The following is a 16,756-nucleotide window of genomic DNA, read 5'->3' on the forward strand; positions in this document are numbered from 1 at the left end:
AAGCCACAGCAAAAGTTCTGGGGAAATGGGGCTGGCAGAGCTGAAAAGAAATGGACACTTTCCAGAGATGTTTATGACATGGAGCCAATAGGACTTGGAATGAATTGGATACCAGAATCATGGCACGGAAACCAACAAGGACGACTCCTAAGGTTCTCGCTAAGCAACCAGAGTTTGGTGAGACAGTCACTGAGTTGAGAATCCTAACAAAGGACTAGGTTGGGGGAATAGGCTCTTGAGTTCAATTTTCGAATGGTAAGTTCAACATACTCTTGAGGCATCTAGGTAGAGATGTGGAATAGATGGGTATAGAACAAGAGGAGGGGGTAGGACGGAGATAAAATTTGGGAGTTACTGGTATATAGATAATATTCGAAGCCTGAGTGGGCCTGAATGGGATTGTCTGGGGAGAGAATGCAGATTGAGAGATCTGTCCGGGGCAGTGGGAAAGAGGTGACTAACACCAAGCCTTGAGAAGCATCAATATTTAAAGCCAAGTGGAGAAGGAGGAGTCAGATGGAGCCTGAGGGAGAGTGACCAGGGGTGTAGAAGCAAAGCCAGGATAGTGTGGTGTGAACTGTCACAGAAGCCAACTCAAGGAAATATTTTAGGGAGAATATCAACAATTTCTGAGAGATTGAGAGCAAAAACTTTTAAAAAAAATGCTTATTGCTCAATCTCATTAATAACCAAAATATACAAATTAAAACAATAAGATATCACTGTTCAACCACCTGATGGTTAAGATTCTTAAAATCAATAATATCCGATGTGGGCAAAGATAGGGGAAAGGGTTACCTCCATATCCTGTTGGTAAAAATGTAATGGCACCAACTTTTGGAACTCTCTTGATAGCATCCACCAAAATATAAACCGCAAATACTCTTTAACCCAACGATTTCTCTTCTACTATCTATTCTAGGAAAACACTCATGCATAAGAGGTTGCAATTATAATACTGTTCACTGCAGCACTGCTTGTAAAACTAAACTACAAATAACGTAAATGTCCTTTGGTAGAAAGAAAACAATGGCACATATTATTGAATACTGGGCATCGGTTTGAAAGAGGCAGAGGCTATCCCTCCACCAGTTCCAGGAATTTGGCCTCTTTCTCTTTCTTTTCACCTTTTACCATTCTCTTACTATCTACTGGTTCTATCTAACCTTTTCTGAGGCTTATCCTCCCCATTATGGAAGACAGAAAAGCCTATAAAATCTCTCAAACGGCATTTTTCACTGCATCTTAAGAACACAGTAAAAGGTAGTCATTGAAATAATTTGGGGCCCAGAGTTTTAACCTTAACTTTAAAATCACACTTCAGAGGTAGCTTCCTCTTCTGCTCCTTTTAAAGTCAAAGGAAACTCAGCAGTCTTAATAACTCATAGGACAGAATCCTCCCAGCCTAGACTAGCCCCACAGCCCTGCCCAGGTCACAGGGCAAGCCCGCCCTGAATAAGGGGAGGCCCCGATGGATACTGGCCCTAGCGAGAGGGGCAGCCACCTTCCAGGCTGCTGGCTTCTCACTGCATCTCTCCCAAACTCCCACCTCTTCCCTACAGGTCCCTATAGGTGCTTACAATGAAAATAGTGTCTGGGGACATAAAAGTACATGTTTAATAATAATGACAGTGATGGCAGCTTTTAGGAGAGCTGCCTGGGACCCAGGCCCAGCACCTATGCAGGGACCTGAAATAATTTCTCCCCACACATCCTCCTCTCAATGATTTCTTAACCTTGAAACTGACTTTCCTAGAAGGGTGTCCTTTCATTTCATCTGTATTGTTAGATTCTTTTAAATAATGATTATATATCATTATAAAAATAGTATAAATTATTAAAAATAGAAATTTATTGAAAATTGTATAAAACGATACTAAAATTAAAAGTATTATAAAAATGATAAAAAATAGAGATACTGTCCCTGGGTAGAGGAAGAGAACAGGCTCTCTAATAGTTTTCTCTGCCTTTGTCTTTTACAGCTGAGTTATTTCTAATTTTTTTTAAGTTTGCTGGGTAACAGCTACATAGAGTCCTCTTATCCATAGCATCTACTATGATTAATTCATTAGTGTAAAATGCAAACAATTTTCTCTACATTATTTGGAAGGTTTTGGAGTTAAGAGCCATTAATACAATGAGAGGCAAGAACCCAGCAAATAGGCCCAATAAGCTGGATAAGAATGGCATTTTGTGTTTGTTTGAAGCTCTCTCATTCTATTTGTCCTAACTTGCCTTTTCCTTCATTTACTGTTGTTGTTGTTGTTTTATCATTTTTATTAGTTTTCTATTACTATATGACAAATTATTACAAATTTAGTGGCTTAGACAAGACCTATTTATATCTAAAAGTTTCCATGGGTTGGGAGTCTGGGCATGGCTTAGCTGGGTCCTCTGCTCAGGGTCTCACAAGGCTGCAGTGCAGGTGGTGGCCAGGGCTGGGGTCTCATGTGAGGCTCAGGGTCCTTTTCCAAGCTTGTGCAGTTGCTGGCAGAATTCACTTCCTTGCAGCTTGTTTCTTCAAGGACAGCAGGATCTTCTCTGATCTCAGGAAAGTTCTGAGCCTTCTTTTAAAGGGTTTGCCTGCATAAGTCAGGCCCATCCAGAAATATCTTCCATCTGATTAATTCAAAATCAACTGATTAGGGACTTGAGTTACATCTGCAAAAATCCCCTCACCTTTGCCATATAATGTAACTCATCAGAGGAGTGACAGCCATCAAGTTCACTTATCTCAGCCACACTCAAGGGGATGGAATTATACAGGGTCATTGGAGGTCATCTTAGAATTCTGCCTATCACATTATATTTTTACACAGAGCCATAATAGACAAATGGGAAAATACGAGTAAGCAAAAAGAAAAATAACCACCTAGAGATAACCTCTCTGAGCATGTCAATTTAGCCTTCTACACTTTTCCCATATGAATATTCTAAAAATGGGACGGTGACATGCATACTATTCTGTTACTTTTTTTTCACTCTACAAATGTTTTGAATATATTTCTATACTCACACATAAATATCTATTGCATCCACTTCACAGAAAGTTCCTATACGCCTCACACCCAACTAAATAATAGCTCCCCTATTAACATTTTACATTAGTATAGTACATTTGTTACAATTAATGACTGTATATCGATACATTATTATCAACTAAAGTCGATACTTTATTCAAATTTCCTTGGTTTTTACCTTGTCTTTTTTGTTGTTGTTGTTCCAGGATTCCATCCAGGATACCACATTACATTTATTTGTCATGTCTAGTTGGCTGTGATAGTTTCACAGACTGTCCTTCTTTTTGATGACCTTGATAGTTTTGAGAAATACGAGTAAGGTCTTTTGTAGAATGCCTCTCCATTGGGATTTGTCTGATGTTTTTCATAATTAGGCTGGGGTTATGTTTTGGGGAGAAAGACCATTTTCATTACATCGTTTCGAGAGTACACACTATCAATGTGACCTATCACTATTGATGTTGACCTTGATCACCTGGCTGGGATTGTGTTTGTCACGTTTCTCCACTGTTCCTCCCTTTCTTTTCCCTTTTTCATACTGCCCTCCTTGGAAGAAAAGCACTTGCGGAGTGGGGAGTAATACTCCCCCTCTTTGAGGGTGGGGTATCTTACATAAACTTATTGAGATTCTTCTCAGAAGATTTGTCTTTTCCCCACTTATTTATTTACTCAGTCAACATCGGTATGGATTTGTGGATATTCATTTTATACTTTGGGTTATAGACCAACATTACTCTACTTTGTTCCTCAGATTGCTCTACTTTTAGCTACCAGGAGCTGTGTCATTTGGCTCCTGCCTCACTTTGACATAGTCCTATCATTGTAGGTTTAGTCTGTTTCTTTCTGGCACTACAACATGCTACAGGCTTGTCTTGTATATTTTCTGCCCCAGTCCTAGAATCAGCAGTCGACTAATTTTTGATACTTAGATCACTTCCAGTTTTATTTTTACTACTTCTAAACAAGACTGCAATGAACATCCTTGAGAAGATGATGACTTAATATGAGTTATAAAAGGGCAGAAGTTAGAACTTAGATAAAGCCAGTGAAAGAAATCAGAGTAAACCTTCCTCTGTTTAGCCACTTTGGAAAATGGTTTGACAGTTTTTATAAAGTTAAATATATACTTTCCATATGACTGGCAATTTCAGTCCTAGATATTTACCCAAGAAAAATAAAAACATGTCCACCAAAACACTAATACCGAATGTTCACAGCAGCTTTACTTATAGAAGCCCCAAACTAGGACAGTCCAAATGTTCATCAACAGGCGAATGTGTAAATAAATTGCGGTATACCCAGACAATGAAATTCTACTCGGTGATGAAAAGAAATGAACTATTGATATGTGTAACAACATAGAAACATCTCAAAAATATGCCGAGTGAAAAAAGTCAGACACAGAGAGTACATTCAATATTTCACTTACATGAAATTTAAGAACAGATATAACTAATCAATAGAGACAGAAAACAAACCAGTTCTTGGCGTGGGGTGAGATGGGTAGGGGAGATTCCTGAAAAGGGGCTCAAAGGAACTTTTTGGGTTGATAGAAATGTCCTATATCTTGAAAGCACTATTGATTACACGAGTTTATACACTTTCAAAACTCTTTGAACTATACACTTAAAATGGGTGCATTTTATTATATGTAAACTAAATCTCAATAAAATTGATTAAAAGAAAGCAACAACAAAACAGAGTCCAGACTAAAGAGGAGTAGGCAAGAAGAATGCAGGTGTTATCACGGACAGAAGATGGGCCTCTTCTGCCTCTGTCATCCACCCTTCGCCATGCGGAGATTCTAATTCTGATTCTGATATGTCTCCCCTCCCTACTGCACAGTACTGGGGAAAAAGAGGTCCCTCAGGCTGACTCTGCTCAGCTGCAGGGCCTGACTTGGAGACAATGCAGGTTGTAGACATAAAGAGTGGACCCGCCATACCCAGCAGCCCTGAGGCTGGAGGTACCTTGTGACATGTCTGTTTGTTGGGGTGCAGGCAAAGGGCTATAACACGTTGGGCCCCAGGCAACTAACTATGCTGCAGAATCCTCCTAGACAGAACTTGGCCAAAGTGAGGCTGCCTCATTGCCTGTGCAAATGGGCAGATGTTTACACCAAGGATACTTAGGGTGGGCTGATGGGCTGAAATTGCCATGACAAGGGGTGAGCCCTAAGTCCTGGCACAGCCAGCAGCAACATGATACCTCAAAGAAGCAGCAGCATTTGGGGCTAGAGAGGACGGCAGGGATGGGTGACAGAGCAGGAACCGTTACTTGGAGGCTGTCAAGGAGACCTGGGTTTGAGTACTTTGGTTTCAAGGAACATGACTGAGTATCCCCCTCCACCTGCTGGCAGTAGTGGTGAGTGATGACCAGGACCAATTTATGGAAGCTTCGGGAGAGCCATAGCAGTGCGGGAGAGTGGGACACTCGTAAAAGCCTAAACCTGCTGCCAGTCAAGCAGAGTTTTGAGATTTGAGGCATTTATGTAACATAAGCTCATCTATTCCTTTGTGAGCCTTTGTCGAAGGTCTTCAGTGAGTCAGATGCTGTTTTACTCACTGGAGATAAAACAGGGGCAAGACAGTCCCTGCTATAATGGGACTTACTTTCTGTGATAGTTATATCCTGTCATTTCACCTGGAAGTGAGTGCTTTGAAGGAAGAGGAGGGAGGAGGAGGAGGGGAAGAGCCACTTCAGTTGCGGTGGTCAGGGCCCCTCTGAGGGAGTGACACCTGGGCACTGCCCTTTTGGACTCAGGGGCTGGAGAAGCCTGGGACATGCTGATCACTGAATAAATCCCTAGCAGGACAATTTCTGGGTCGAAGAGCGTAAACATTTTAAGGCTTTTAATAAATATTCTTAAATTATCTGCCAGAAAGTTTCTTAGGTTGCCTTTTTAAAGAGAGGAGGGAAATGCTACATGTTTTAGAATGCTTCAAAGAGTTGAGAGAGAGACAGAGAGAGAGAGAGAGAGAGGGAGAGAGAGACAGAGAGAGAGAGAGAGAGAGAGAGAGAGAGAGAGAGACATGTGTGTGTGTGTGTTTTGGGCAGTGTCTCCTTTTCCAAATGCCACCTCAGAAGGGATGGTCCAAGCCCATTTCCCATTCATGTCAGACCTAAGATTTTAGGAGCTAAACATTCTAGTAGTTGAAACACTAGTCAGAAAGACCTGCATTTGTCTCCCAGTTCAACCATACACCAGCTCTCGTGTGACTTTGGACAACTAAGCCTAGGTTTTCTCATCTGTAAAACAGGCCTTCTAAAGTCTAACTCAGGGAAGGTTGTGTGAGGCTTAGGTGGGACGATATAATGGAGGTGCTTTGCAGAATAGCCAGCACGGAGTAAGTGGCTGTGATTTTTGTTCTGCAACGTCAGCAGTTCTTGGGGCTCAGGAGGAACCCTCTGGTTCGGGGCAGTGTCCCCCCATGTCAGCACAGAGAAGGCGCAGGCCTGCTCCGTGCCTGCTTCCAGACATCAGTCATCACAGCTCAATTGTTGTCCGCTAAGATTTCGGATCTGGCTGAGGTTCCCTACCAAGTAAAAGTTAACCTGACTTTAAAAGACCCCAAATGACGTGTGTATGTATGTAATTTTTTTTCTCCTTAAAAGAAACAAGGATTTTTCCACATTCCCCTAAGCAAAACCAGCTGAGAAGGCTTAACTCAAACTTCTCAAAAACAATTTACCGCTACACTTAGACCAGATATGGAATGTTTCAACCCCAAAATATCCGCATGTGTGTGTGTGTGTGTGTGTGTGTGTGTGTGTGTGTGTGTAGGGGCTGTCTAGATAACCACAAGTGAGGAACAGGGCCAGCGCGAAATCATCACGTGCCTGAACACCCTTCAGCTACAGATGTGGCAAGTTTTGATTATTTGCTTGCATCATTTTTTAAAAGTCAAAATATAAATATGACCATTATTTTACCTGAAATTGAAGGCATAAAATGTTCTGCCTCTCCTCTCTTCATGTATTTTATATGGTACACATTAGCCTCTAACATTTGCCCTCGTCTCTGGTCATCCCGAGGTCCCCAGACTCAGCAATCACACCTCAGTAGTTCTTTAAATGCCAAAAAATGTGCTGCTCCCTCCTCACACAGGACGAGAGGTCTACGATAAGGAAACGTTAATCTGGAAAGCCCTTCTGAGTTTTCACTGGACTGTGAACGGAGTTTTTCCCCATCCCACAATACAGAGAGGTTTTCATAAAGCTAAATGTATTTGCATGTTTAACTCTTAAATGATGTCCTCTCTGTTTTTTTGTTTTCAAATATTCTTTTATGAGATTTGGTGAAAATAGATGGTTAGTGGTGTTATTTTTCTATACTGTTCTTACTTGGCAAAATTGAAAATTGGCAAAATAAAAAATTGGCAACTATGTGCATCAAAATGTATTTTGAGATTTTTATAGTCTACAAACTCCAAAAGTCTGGGAATTACCTGGAAAAAGGAGCCAAGTGCATGAACTGAAGGAAACATATATGGACTGGGTACCTGCTCTGTGCTGGGCTCAGACAAATCATTTCATCTCATCCTTACAACAAAGCTGTAGGGAGGGCAATGGCATTTTTATTTGATGGGTCAGGGAAGTGGGGCTTCTTGAGGTGACTTGCCTGAGGTTGCTCAGCTAGGAAGGTGAAGAGGAAAGGCTGAGATTTGAAGCCAGGTTACCTGAAACTAGATGCAGAGTCCCTTGCTTCACCTCATAATGCCTATTTCTGAAATCCCACTCTCAATGGGAGATTCAGAAAAGCATCTAAAATTGAAGTAGGTGTAAGCCTTCTTCAGAAGCCACTGTGAATAAATATATTCATAGATCAAAATCAATCCTTCCATCTAAGACACACAGAGAGAGACAGAGACAGAGACAGAAAGAGAGAAAGAGAGAACCACAGTATTTCATGGTCAATAAACACAATGGCTGATATTATGAAAGTGCTAAATGCTGAACAATCAGAGACGAGCTGATTCATAATGCGAAGGGGCAGGGGCGGATCCTGAGCACATTAACTGCCCTCTTCAGAGGCTGAGTCCCCAGAACAGGAACTGGACACGGCGGCAGCTGCCTCATTACCAGACAAATGGAGAGAAAGTGACAGTTTAGGGAAAAACAAGAGTGATTAAGGGATGGCAGAATCCATGAGTAAAGATGAAGAAATAATTACGCACAGCTTGGCTAACTCATAAATCAAGGACGATCATTCCATCTACTAACACCAGCAAGGTGAAAAGACTCAAAGAGAAAGATGGGCTATTTAATGTGCATTTAAAAGTGAAACAAGGGCTGGAATTAAGAGAGTGCTAAAAGCTGAAAGTCGGGGACAAGCAGCTTCACTGTGAAAATCACCTCCCAAGGGGAAGTGGCCCGACCCTAGGGAGGTTAAGACCCCAAAGCAATTGGACAAAACCTCGGGCCCAGTAGTGAGCAGCCCAGTTCTGGGCCCAATGGGAGAGTGAGACATGACCTAAGTCTTTTCCCTGCCTTCCTCTTACTGTTTCCACGGGTCCCTATCCCTCCGTCCCTTCACCTTAGGAAGAGGACGGCAATTTGCGGAGGACAACGGCATCGGCAAATATTACGACATGCCATAACATAAGCCCGGCTGGTTTAATTTGGGGCCCTGGCAGAAGAGCACTAATTATCCCCAAGAAACCAATCCCATGGCAGAACCATCCTGAGGACAGAGCAACCCCTCTCGGCCTCCCCCTGGAGCCCTGCATGGATCTGGTGACCCGGGCTTATTTATCTAAAACCAGCTGTCATGGGATTAACTGCCAGCACACGAGGGGTTCCCCATCACTGCAGGCAGAGGGAGGTGACATTTGGGCAGAGTTTTGGCCTCTTCAGTCACTGGAATCATCTTCTATCTGTGTGTTTTTTAGAAACCCCTGCAAATGCCTTTGGAGTGCCTTGGTCCTGTTACCTAGAACAGAGTAGAGCAGGGGTCCCCAACCCCTGGGCTGTGGACAGGCCCACACAGCAGGTGAACTGCAGGCCAGCAGGCAAAGCTTCATCTGTATTTGCAGCTGCTCCCCAGCACTAGCTTCAGCGCCTCAGCTCCACCTCAGACCATCAGGAGTTAGATTCTCAAACGAGCACCGGTCCCTGATACCAAAATTTGGGGGAGTGCTGGGATAGAGGACAAGGGTTTCTACCCGCTTTCCACTAGGATCAAACCATGTGCCCCAACCTGCGAAGAACGGGTTCTTGTTCTGAAACACGTTGCTGTGGAAAATGGGACAGGTGGGGCAGGAGGCCAACACCCCAAAATGTGGGCTTGGGAAGAATCTAGTACTTAAAAAGAGGTGTGAAGGGAGCAGATGAAGGGGAGCTTCTTCATGTGAAAGCTCTGAATACCAAGGAAAAAACAAAAAGCAACAGAGAAATGAAAAAAAAAATAGAAACCTAGTCGAGCTTGTCTTATAAGTCCTCTGGGACCCAATTCCAAGTTTCTTACATTGTCACGTATATTATTGGTGCTCTGCAAAAGTTTATCATTGACAATACAATTAAATGAACATAAGAACGAAGTGAGGAATAGAAAGGCTCCATAAAAAATGGTACACCAAGGGCAAGCTAGCAGCTAAATAAGGCACATGGCATAAATTATAAGCTTATTGAGGGCAGGGAATCTGTCTACAAATTCTATAGAATTTTTCCCCATAGCGCTCCAAGCGTTAAAGGGATAAATGATGCCAGTTACAAAGTCGAGCATTTTAAAATAGTGATGACCCCCATGAGGTGTGTTTCAGCCTTTTTTCAATTTCTTTCCTTGGTCTCTTAGTGATTTTTTTTTTCCTCATAAAACAGGCAGTCCGTGTATTTAGTCTGACGTACTTCTCAGAACAGCTTGCTGGCTTTAAATAAGCTACAGGGAAGTAAAATAACACCACTGGTTTGGACCATCGCATCCGGCCATTGATTACGTGGCCAAGAGGCCTGACTGGAGAGTGGTTGAATCCTGGGCTCGTCATCCCAGGGGCCGCCTTTTCATGTTTGTATTCATTTACCAAACCGGTGGTCATCAAGCACAGACTGTGGGCCAGGCACCGTGCTGGCCTTTTGGGGGGAGAAATAAAAATACACAAGACACTAGAAATGGAGGCCCTGGAGGACAGGAGAGGTATAATAGTCATATTTTTCTATTCCTCAGTATCCACTCCTGAGAAGAGGGGCATTGCAACTCATCATGAGTCATTTACTACTGAGCATTAATAAAGGCTCAGAAATGAGGTTAGCGTAAGGGTTTAGAGAGAGAGAGGGAAAGAGTGAGAGGGCATGGGTCCAAAGAAAGAGGGAGGACAGGGTCCAGGGGGAAGAGGGAAGGGCCATACTGAGAAAACCAGAAGAACTGAAAACAAGCCATATCACTTCATTAATTAATTAAACACGAACACATACAGAAGACTTGCGAGGCACCCTACTGGAATGAAGAATGAAAGATGTAGGCTCACAGGAGACAGAGAAATGTGAACAAATATAAAAACAATGTGATGGTTGTTATAATAAAGTGGAAGAAAGGGATGATGGATGAAATTTTAAAATAAACTGTGGATTGAAAAACGTATTTGTGTCCATTTTAAAGATCCCGATTTTGACTACTGTGCTGTAGATCTAGAAGAGAACATCCTGCTATTAGGCAATAAACACCGAAGTATTTCGGGATTTTTTAAAAAGTTTGTATACAACCTCTGAAGAGCACAGAAGATGAAAGATTGAAGGGAAGGGGAAGAGTGAAAAGAGATTTCCCCAAGGATTCGATGTTGGCTGTTTGAGTACAATGTGAAAAACAGAGGAGTTCCTTAGAATAAGAGGGCTTGGAGAGAGGGCGTGCCAGGAAAAGGTCTCGGCATGAGCAAAGGTCTGGCATAAAAGCACAGAGGAGCTCCGCCAACCTGGAACCTTAAAGAGTGAAGTCTACCTAGAGCTTCCAAAGTTTGAGGAAGAATGTGGATGAAAGCACAGATGAGACGAACGCTGAAGGAACTTTTGGCTGGTGTAGGGCAGACTCTGAAATTGGAAAGTTCAAAGACATTTCTGTGTGGGCACAATTCTTATTTGCAAAACAACCACAGTTTATCTTGTAAAACAGAGCACATGCATGTAATGCATGCAAAAATAGGCTCGAGACCGTTTTTGAAAAAAATAGTTTTAAAAATCAAGGTCAACTGAGCCAGGAAGAGCTCACACTGGGTTGGGTAAACTCAGTTTCACAAATGTCTATGAGCAACTACTAGGTGCGGACAGTATGCCAGACCCTGGGGATAGAGATGAAAAGATGTGGACTCTACCCTAAAGATTGATCATAGGTTGCTGAACTAAAAGAGATTCTTAGATAAGGTGAGTTTTCAGTGGGAGAAAGGAGATATGAATGGATAACCAGCCAGGCCTCCAGGAACTTGGCTTCTTCAGGCCACCACTGACCTCCAGGGGCTGGATTTGGCCTCTACTGTGGTTGGTACTCAGGCATCAGTGCATCGATGTTAGGAGCTAAGTCCATAATAGAATTTAGAATCATCTCTAAATTGGAGATAACTGATCTGTACTTAATTAACCATAGTAACAAATCTGTTGTAGGAATATAAAGAAATTAAATTGGTTATTCATTCACTTAGATGTGAAAATCCTGGAAATTAAATTCATCAGTGTATTAAAAAGATAACGTATCATGATCGAGTTGGGTTGACCCTAGGAATGCAAGAGTCATTTAACATTAAAAAGCTATTAATAGAATTTACCACATTAATAGATAAAGGAGAAAAACCATATGATTACTAAACAATTGTAGAAAAAACGCATTTGCTAAAATTTACCAGCAATTCACAATGAAACTTCCTACCTGACAAAAAAGTTTTTACCAAATAATTACAGCAAACATCATTCTTCAAGGTGAAATGTTTGAATTATCCCTTTAAAACTCAGGAGCAAGACAAAAATGTCCACATCAACTCTTCTTTCCAGCATTGTATTTGAGGTCCTGTCCAGTGCAATAAGAAAAGAAAAAAAATATATGTAAATTTTAGAAAGGAAAAAACAAGACTGACATCATTATAGATAATATAATTGTTTACTTGGAAAACATAAAAGACTTTATAGTTAAATTTCTGGAATTAATTTTTTAAAGTTAAACAACGTAGGTAGATAATACAAATTGATTGCATTTCTTTTATGCTCCGTCAGTAAACAGTTATAAAGCATGATTTTAAAAGACTCCATTATAATAACCAAAATTAAGGTATTCAGGAATAAACATGATATAAGATGTGGAAGAACTTGATAAAGAAAAAATTAACTTTATTGGAAGAGTAAATAAAACTTAAGCCATATTAATGGATAAAAAGTCATAATATGAAAATAATGTCAATTCTCTTCAAATTCTCTTTTATAGAATAAACTCAACTCAAAAGGGGTTTTCAAGTAACTTGACAAGCTAACTCTAAAGTTTGTATGGAAATGTAGAGTCCTGAGAGTAGCTAAGACATTCTTGAAAAAAAAGGTGAAAGGACCTTCTCTACTGTACATATAGAAATATAATATAAAGCCATAATAAGTAATATAGTGCAACATTGGTAAAGGGACAGAAAAATTTACTAGTGGAATTGAACAGAATGCCCCCAAAGCAGACCTACACATACGTGGAAACCTGATTTATGCCAGATGGCACAGCAGACCACAGAGAAAGGGTAGATGATCCAACAAATGTTGCCTACAATTTGTTATTCATGTGAGGTGGGGAGGGGGTGGCTATCTTACACCATATCCAAAGGTAAATTCTGTGAATTAAAAGCAAAATATACAAGGCGGCACTTAAAAATGTTCAGAAGAAAACATAGAAAAGTTTACGATATCAGGAGAGAGAAAGATTTCATATACAAGGTAAATGTACTGACTGTAAAAGACTGATATATTAGACTATATTAAAAAAATAAGAACTTTTTCATCAAAATATATCTTACAGAAAGTGAGAAAGCAAGCCACAAAGTGGGAGAGGGTGTTCGTAGTGCATGTAACTGACAAATGAATATACAAGAAATGTCTACAGCCATCCGCAAGTTCATTTCCTTGTCTCCTTCAGAACCTTTGCTCAAATGTCCCGTTTTTAATAAAAACTTCCCTGGCTGCTGTTTTAAAAATTGCAAGCTCACTGCCACTACCAGCCCTGCCTATTGTCCTTTCCTGCCTTATTTTTAGCCATAACACTTATCATAACCATACATGCTATGTGTGTAACTAAATGATTTCAATAGAAAATTGAAACTCTTCCCCAGTCTGTAAACTCCTAAATGAGACCAGGGATTTTGGCCTACTTTATTCATTGCTCTTTACCTAACACATAGGAGTTACTGGTACATAGCACATTCTCAATAAATATTTGTTGACTAAACATACTCCCACCAATCAATAATAGTAATATCATCAACTCAACAGGAAAATGAGCAGAAGACTTAAACAAAGCATTTCAAAAAGAAAAAAAACACAACTTGTCAATAAACATATAAAAAGATATTCAAATTTATTAATAGTCAAGGCAATGCAAATGAGGACCAAAATGAAATGCTATTTTACACCATCCAGATTGGCAAACATTAAGAATTCTGATAATGCTAAATATCATCAAGGATGAGTAGCACAGGAAACTCTTAATATACTTGCTGATAGGAATGTAAATTGCTTCTCTTTTTAGAAAACAACTAGGGACTATCTTGTAAAGGCACATGTGTACCTAGCCTATATGTTGTTTTATCCATTCTTAGGTTTGTTTATACCCAGTAACAACGGTACCACTCCCATACTGACTGATCTGTTACGAGCCATCATAAGAGACATGTGAAAACTGAAGGTAAGCATTTAGAAAACTTTATAACAGGTTGACACTGTTACCCTATATTTATTTTTACTTTTTTTTTAGGCTTTTAAAAAATTGTGGTAAAAAAACATACACAACATAAAAATTGACCATTTTAACCATTATTGAGTGCGTGGTTCAGTGGCATTAAATACATTCTCATTGTTATGCAACCATCATCACCAACTATCCCTAAAACTTTTTTCATCTTCTCAAAATGAAATTCCAAAGCAATTAAACAAGAACTTCCCATTTCCCTTGTCCTGCCCGCCCCCACTCCCAGCAAACATTCTACTTTCTGCCTCTGTTGAATTTAACTATTCTAAGTACCTTCTACAAGCAGAATCCTACAGTGTTTGTCCTTCTGCGACTGGATTATTTCACTCAGCATGATATACTCGAGGTTCATCCATTGGGTAGTATGTCAGAATTTCCTTCCTGTATACCACATTTTGTTTATCTATTCATTCATCAATGCACATTTGGGTTGTTTCTATCTTTTGTCTTTTGTGAATAACTGCCATATCATATTTACTGAAATATAATGTATCTGTTGAATATAATAATTTAAAAATTGAGGTCTATATTTTGTATGTCTGGATTTTTAAAAATTTTATTTTCTAAGTAATTCATTTTTATCATATTTTGCAAAAGTACCAGTCTGTGACAGATTGGAAAATTTTTTCAGTTTACCCACAGGTAGTTCAAGAAGTGCCACCTTGGAGTAAGGGCTTCCAAACTTTTCTAAGAACTATAGTAAGAAAAACTTTTCACATCACAGCCCAAGACACATGAACATAACTGAAAGAAAAGTTTTGTGAATCAATACTTAACCATTTCCACATAAAATGCACTAAAGTAGTTACTGCTCTGCTTTATTTTTTTAAAATCCCAGTTGAATCTATTAAATTTATTTCACAGCCCACTAAAGATCATTAATCCCAGTTGGAAAACCAGTGCTCTTGAGAAATTCTTGCACATGTGTGTCAGGAGCCATGTAAAACAAGATTCCCAATAGCATATTCATAAAAGCAAAAAAAAGGGAAAACGACCCAAATATCCATCAATAGGAAGCTAAACAAATAAATTGTGATATATTCACCTAATAAAATATTACAGGGGCCCAATTAATGTGTATTGAATAAATTCATAAACAGTTGTTATACAGCTACATAGAGCATTTTGGATAGATCTTAGAAAAACAACTGTGGAGTAGACAAAGCAAGTCAGTCAACTCTACACTGAACCAAACTGTTTTTAAAAGCTAAAAAAGCAAGTAAAACTGAGCACCATATTGATTAGGGACACATGCAGCTAATAAAACTATCCTAAAAAGCAAGGGAATGAGAAACACAAAATTCAGGACACTAGTTACTGCTGAGGGGCAGGTAAGGGGTGGGATTGAGGAGGAATTCACAGGTAGCTAACAGAATTGGAAATATTAAATTGGGTGGTTTAACGAAAGTTTATTTTATCATTACGCTTTGTTCGTAGATGTGGATTGTATGTATAACTTTATCTATCAAACATTTTTTAAAGATAAAAATGAAGTTGATGAAATTGGAGAAGAGAGCATTCGACCCGCACTGAACAAGCTGCTGAACTCTTTCATTGATATATCAAAATATCAATAAAATAGGGTACCCTGAGCTTCTGCCAAGACTGTGAGAAAATAGCTGATAAGCATTCGAGGATCAGGTTGAAAAGAGAGATGTCAAGACAAGGCATTAAATCAACAATCATCACTTCCCCTTATGAAGTAAACTGCTCCAGTTCATACTCAGCCAGCAACCTCCAGCCCTAAATGCTTCCAACAACCATAGAACATTCTGTGCATCCCTAACTGTTGGTTGCTCTTAGAGTTCTGAGTTGGGGATCTCAGGAAAGCAATAGGAGAAGACTACAACCCCGTCAAGGGCAGAAGCCAGGCCTTAGTCATCCCCTCATTTCTGATCTGCACCTTGGTACCTGTGTAGAGTGGGTACTGGGTAGTTGTTTTCCGTATGAATGAATGAAGCCCTTGATGACAGAATAAATGACTATTGCAGTTAAGCTAAAGATACTGTCATTGCCAATGTATGAGATTATTTCGGGCTGTTCTGACTCATGATTTAACCCGAGACATAGTAATGAGTGTGGCTTCCCAAAAGGTATTTATGAATTGATGATCTTAGGGAGAAGGTAAGACGAGGTCACAGGGAAAAAGTGAGGAAACAGTCGATTTTAAAATAAAACAAGAAACCTTAGGAATTTTAAGTCCAATCGAGCATATCAGTAAGTTGGTGATTATCCTTTTTATCCCCACTTTAATTTTTATCATGGTTAATCACGAAGCGTCAAAAGCAGAGTACAGTGGTTAACAGTGGAATGTGGAGTCACTGTCCAGGTTCGAATCCTGGTTCCTCCGCTTATGGGATAAGCTTGGGCAAATTACTTAATCTTTCTATACCTCAGTTTTCTCATGTAAAATGGAGACAGTCCTAGCACCTACCTCATAGGGTTGTAATGACAAGTGATTAACTGGGTTGATATTCATAGAGAGACGAGAGTCCGACACACAGCAAGTACCATCGGTGTTGTCAAATAAAATCCTTATCTAGGTTGACAAGTATACACTCTTGTGCCTAGTGCCTCCTGTACTGTTCGTGTTGGTTGTAATGTACTCAGACTTCGCTGTGGGAAACAAGTTCTGTGGCCTTCTTTATAGACATAAGGTTTTATCTTTATGGAGCTTTGCTATAGGACCCTTTGATTAGCACACTCACCGATACCTTCTAAGACAGCTGCGTTTAATACGTACGGATTCCCAGCATTCTTCCTTCATGGCGGCTACCCTACCATCGTCCTTTTCGATTCTCACCGTCTCACCCTCTTGGACTGT

The 16,756-nt window shown here is 40.1% G+C and overlaps 1 long non-coding RNA gene across 1 annotated transcript in view; it reads right to left on the reverse strand.

The window, feature by feature from the left end:
• Positions 1-1,952: 1,952 nt before the first annotated feature.
• LOC118602842 overlaps positions 1,953-16,756 on the reverse strand; it is a 63,008-nt gene continuing 48,204 nt past the window's right edge. The window contains exon 3 of the long non-coding RNA XR_004950887.1: positions 1,953-12,006. This is a non-coding gene — a long non-coding RNA (uncharacterized LOC118602842). The remainder of the gene's footprint in view (positions 12,007-16,756) is intronic.

The sequence above is a fragment of the Rousettus aegyptiacus genome, unplaced genomic scaffold, assembly GCF_014176215.1.
Source record: "Rousettus aegyptiacus isolate mRouAeg1 unplaced genomic scaffold, mRouAeg1.p scaffold_m13_p_5, whole genome shotgun sequence".
Lineage (NCBI taxonomy): Eukaryota > Metazoa > Chordata > Mammalia > Chiroptera > Pteropodidae > Rousettus > Rousettus aegyptiacus.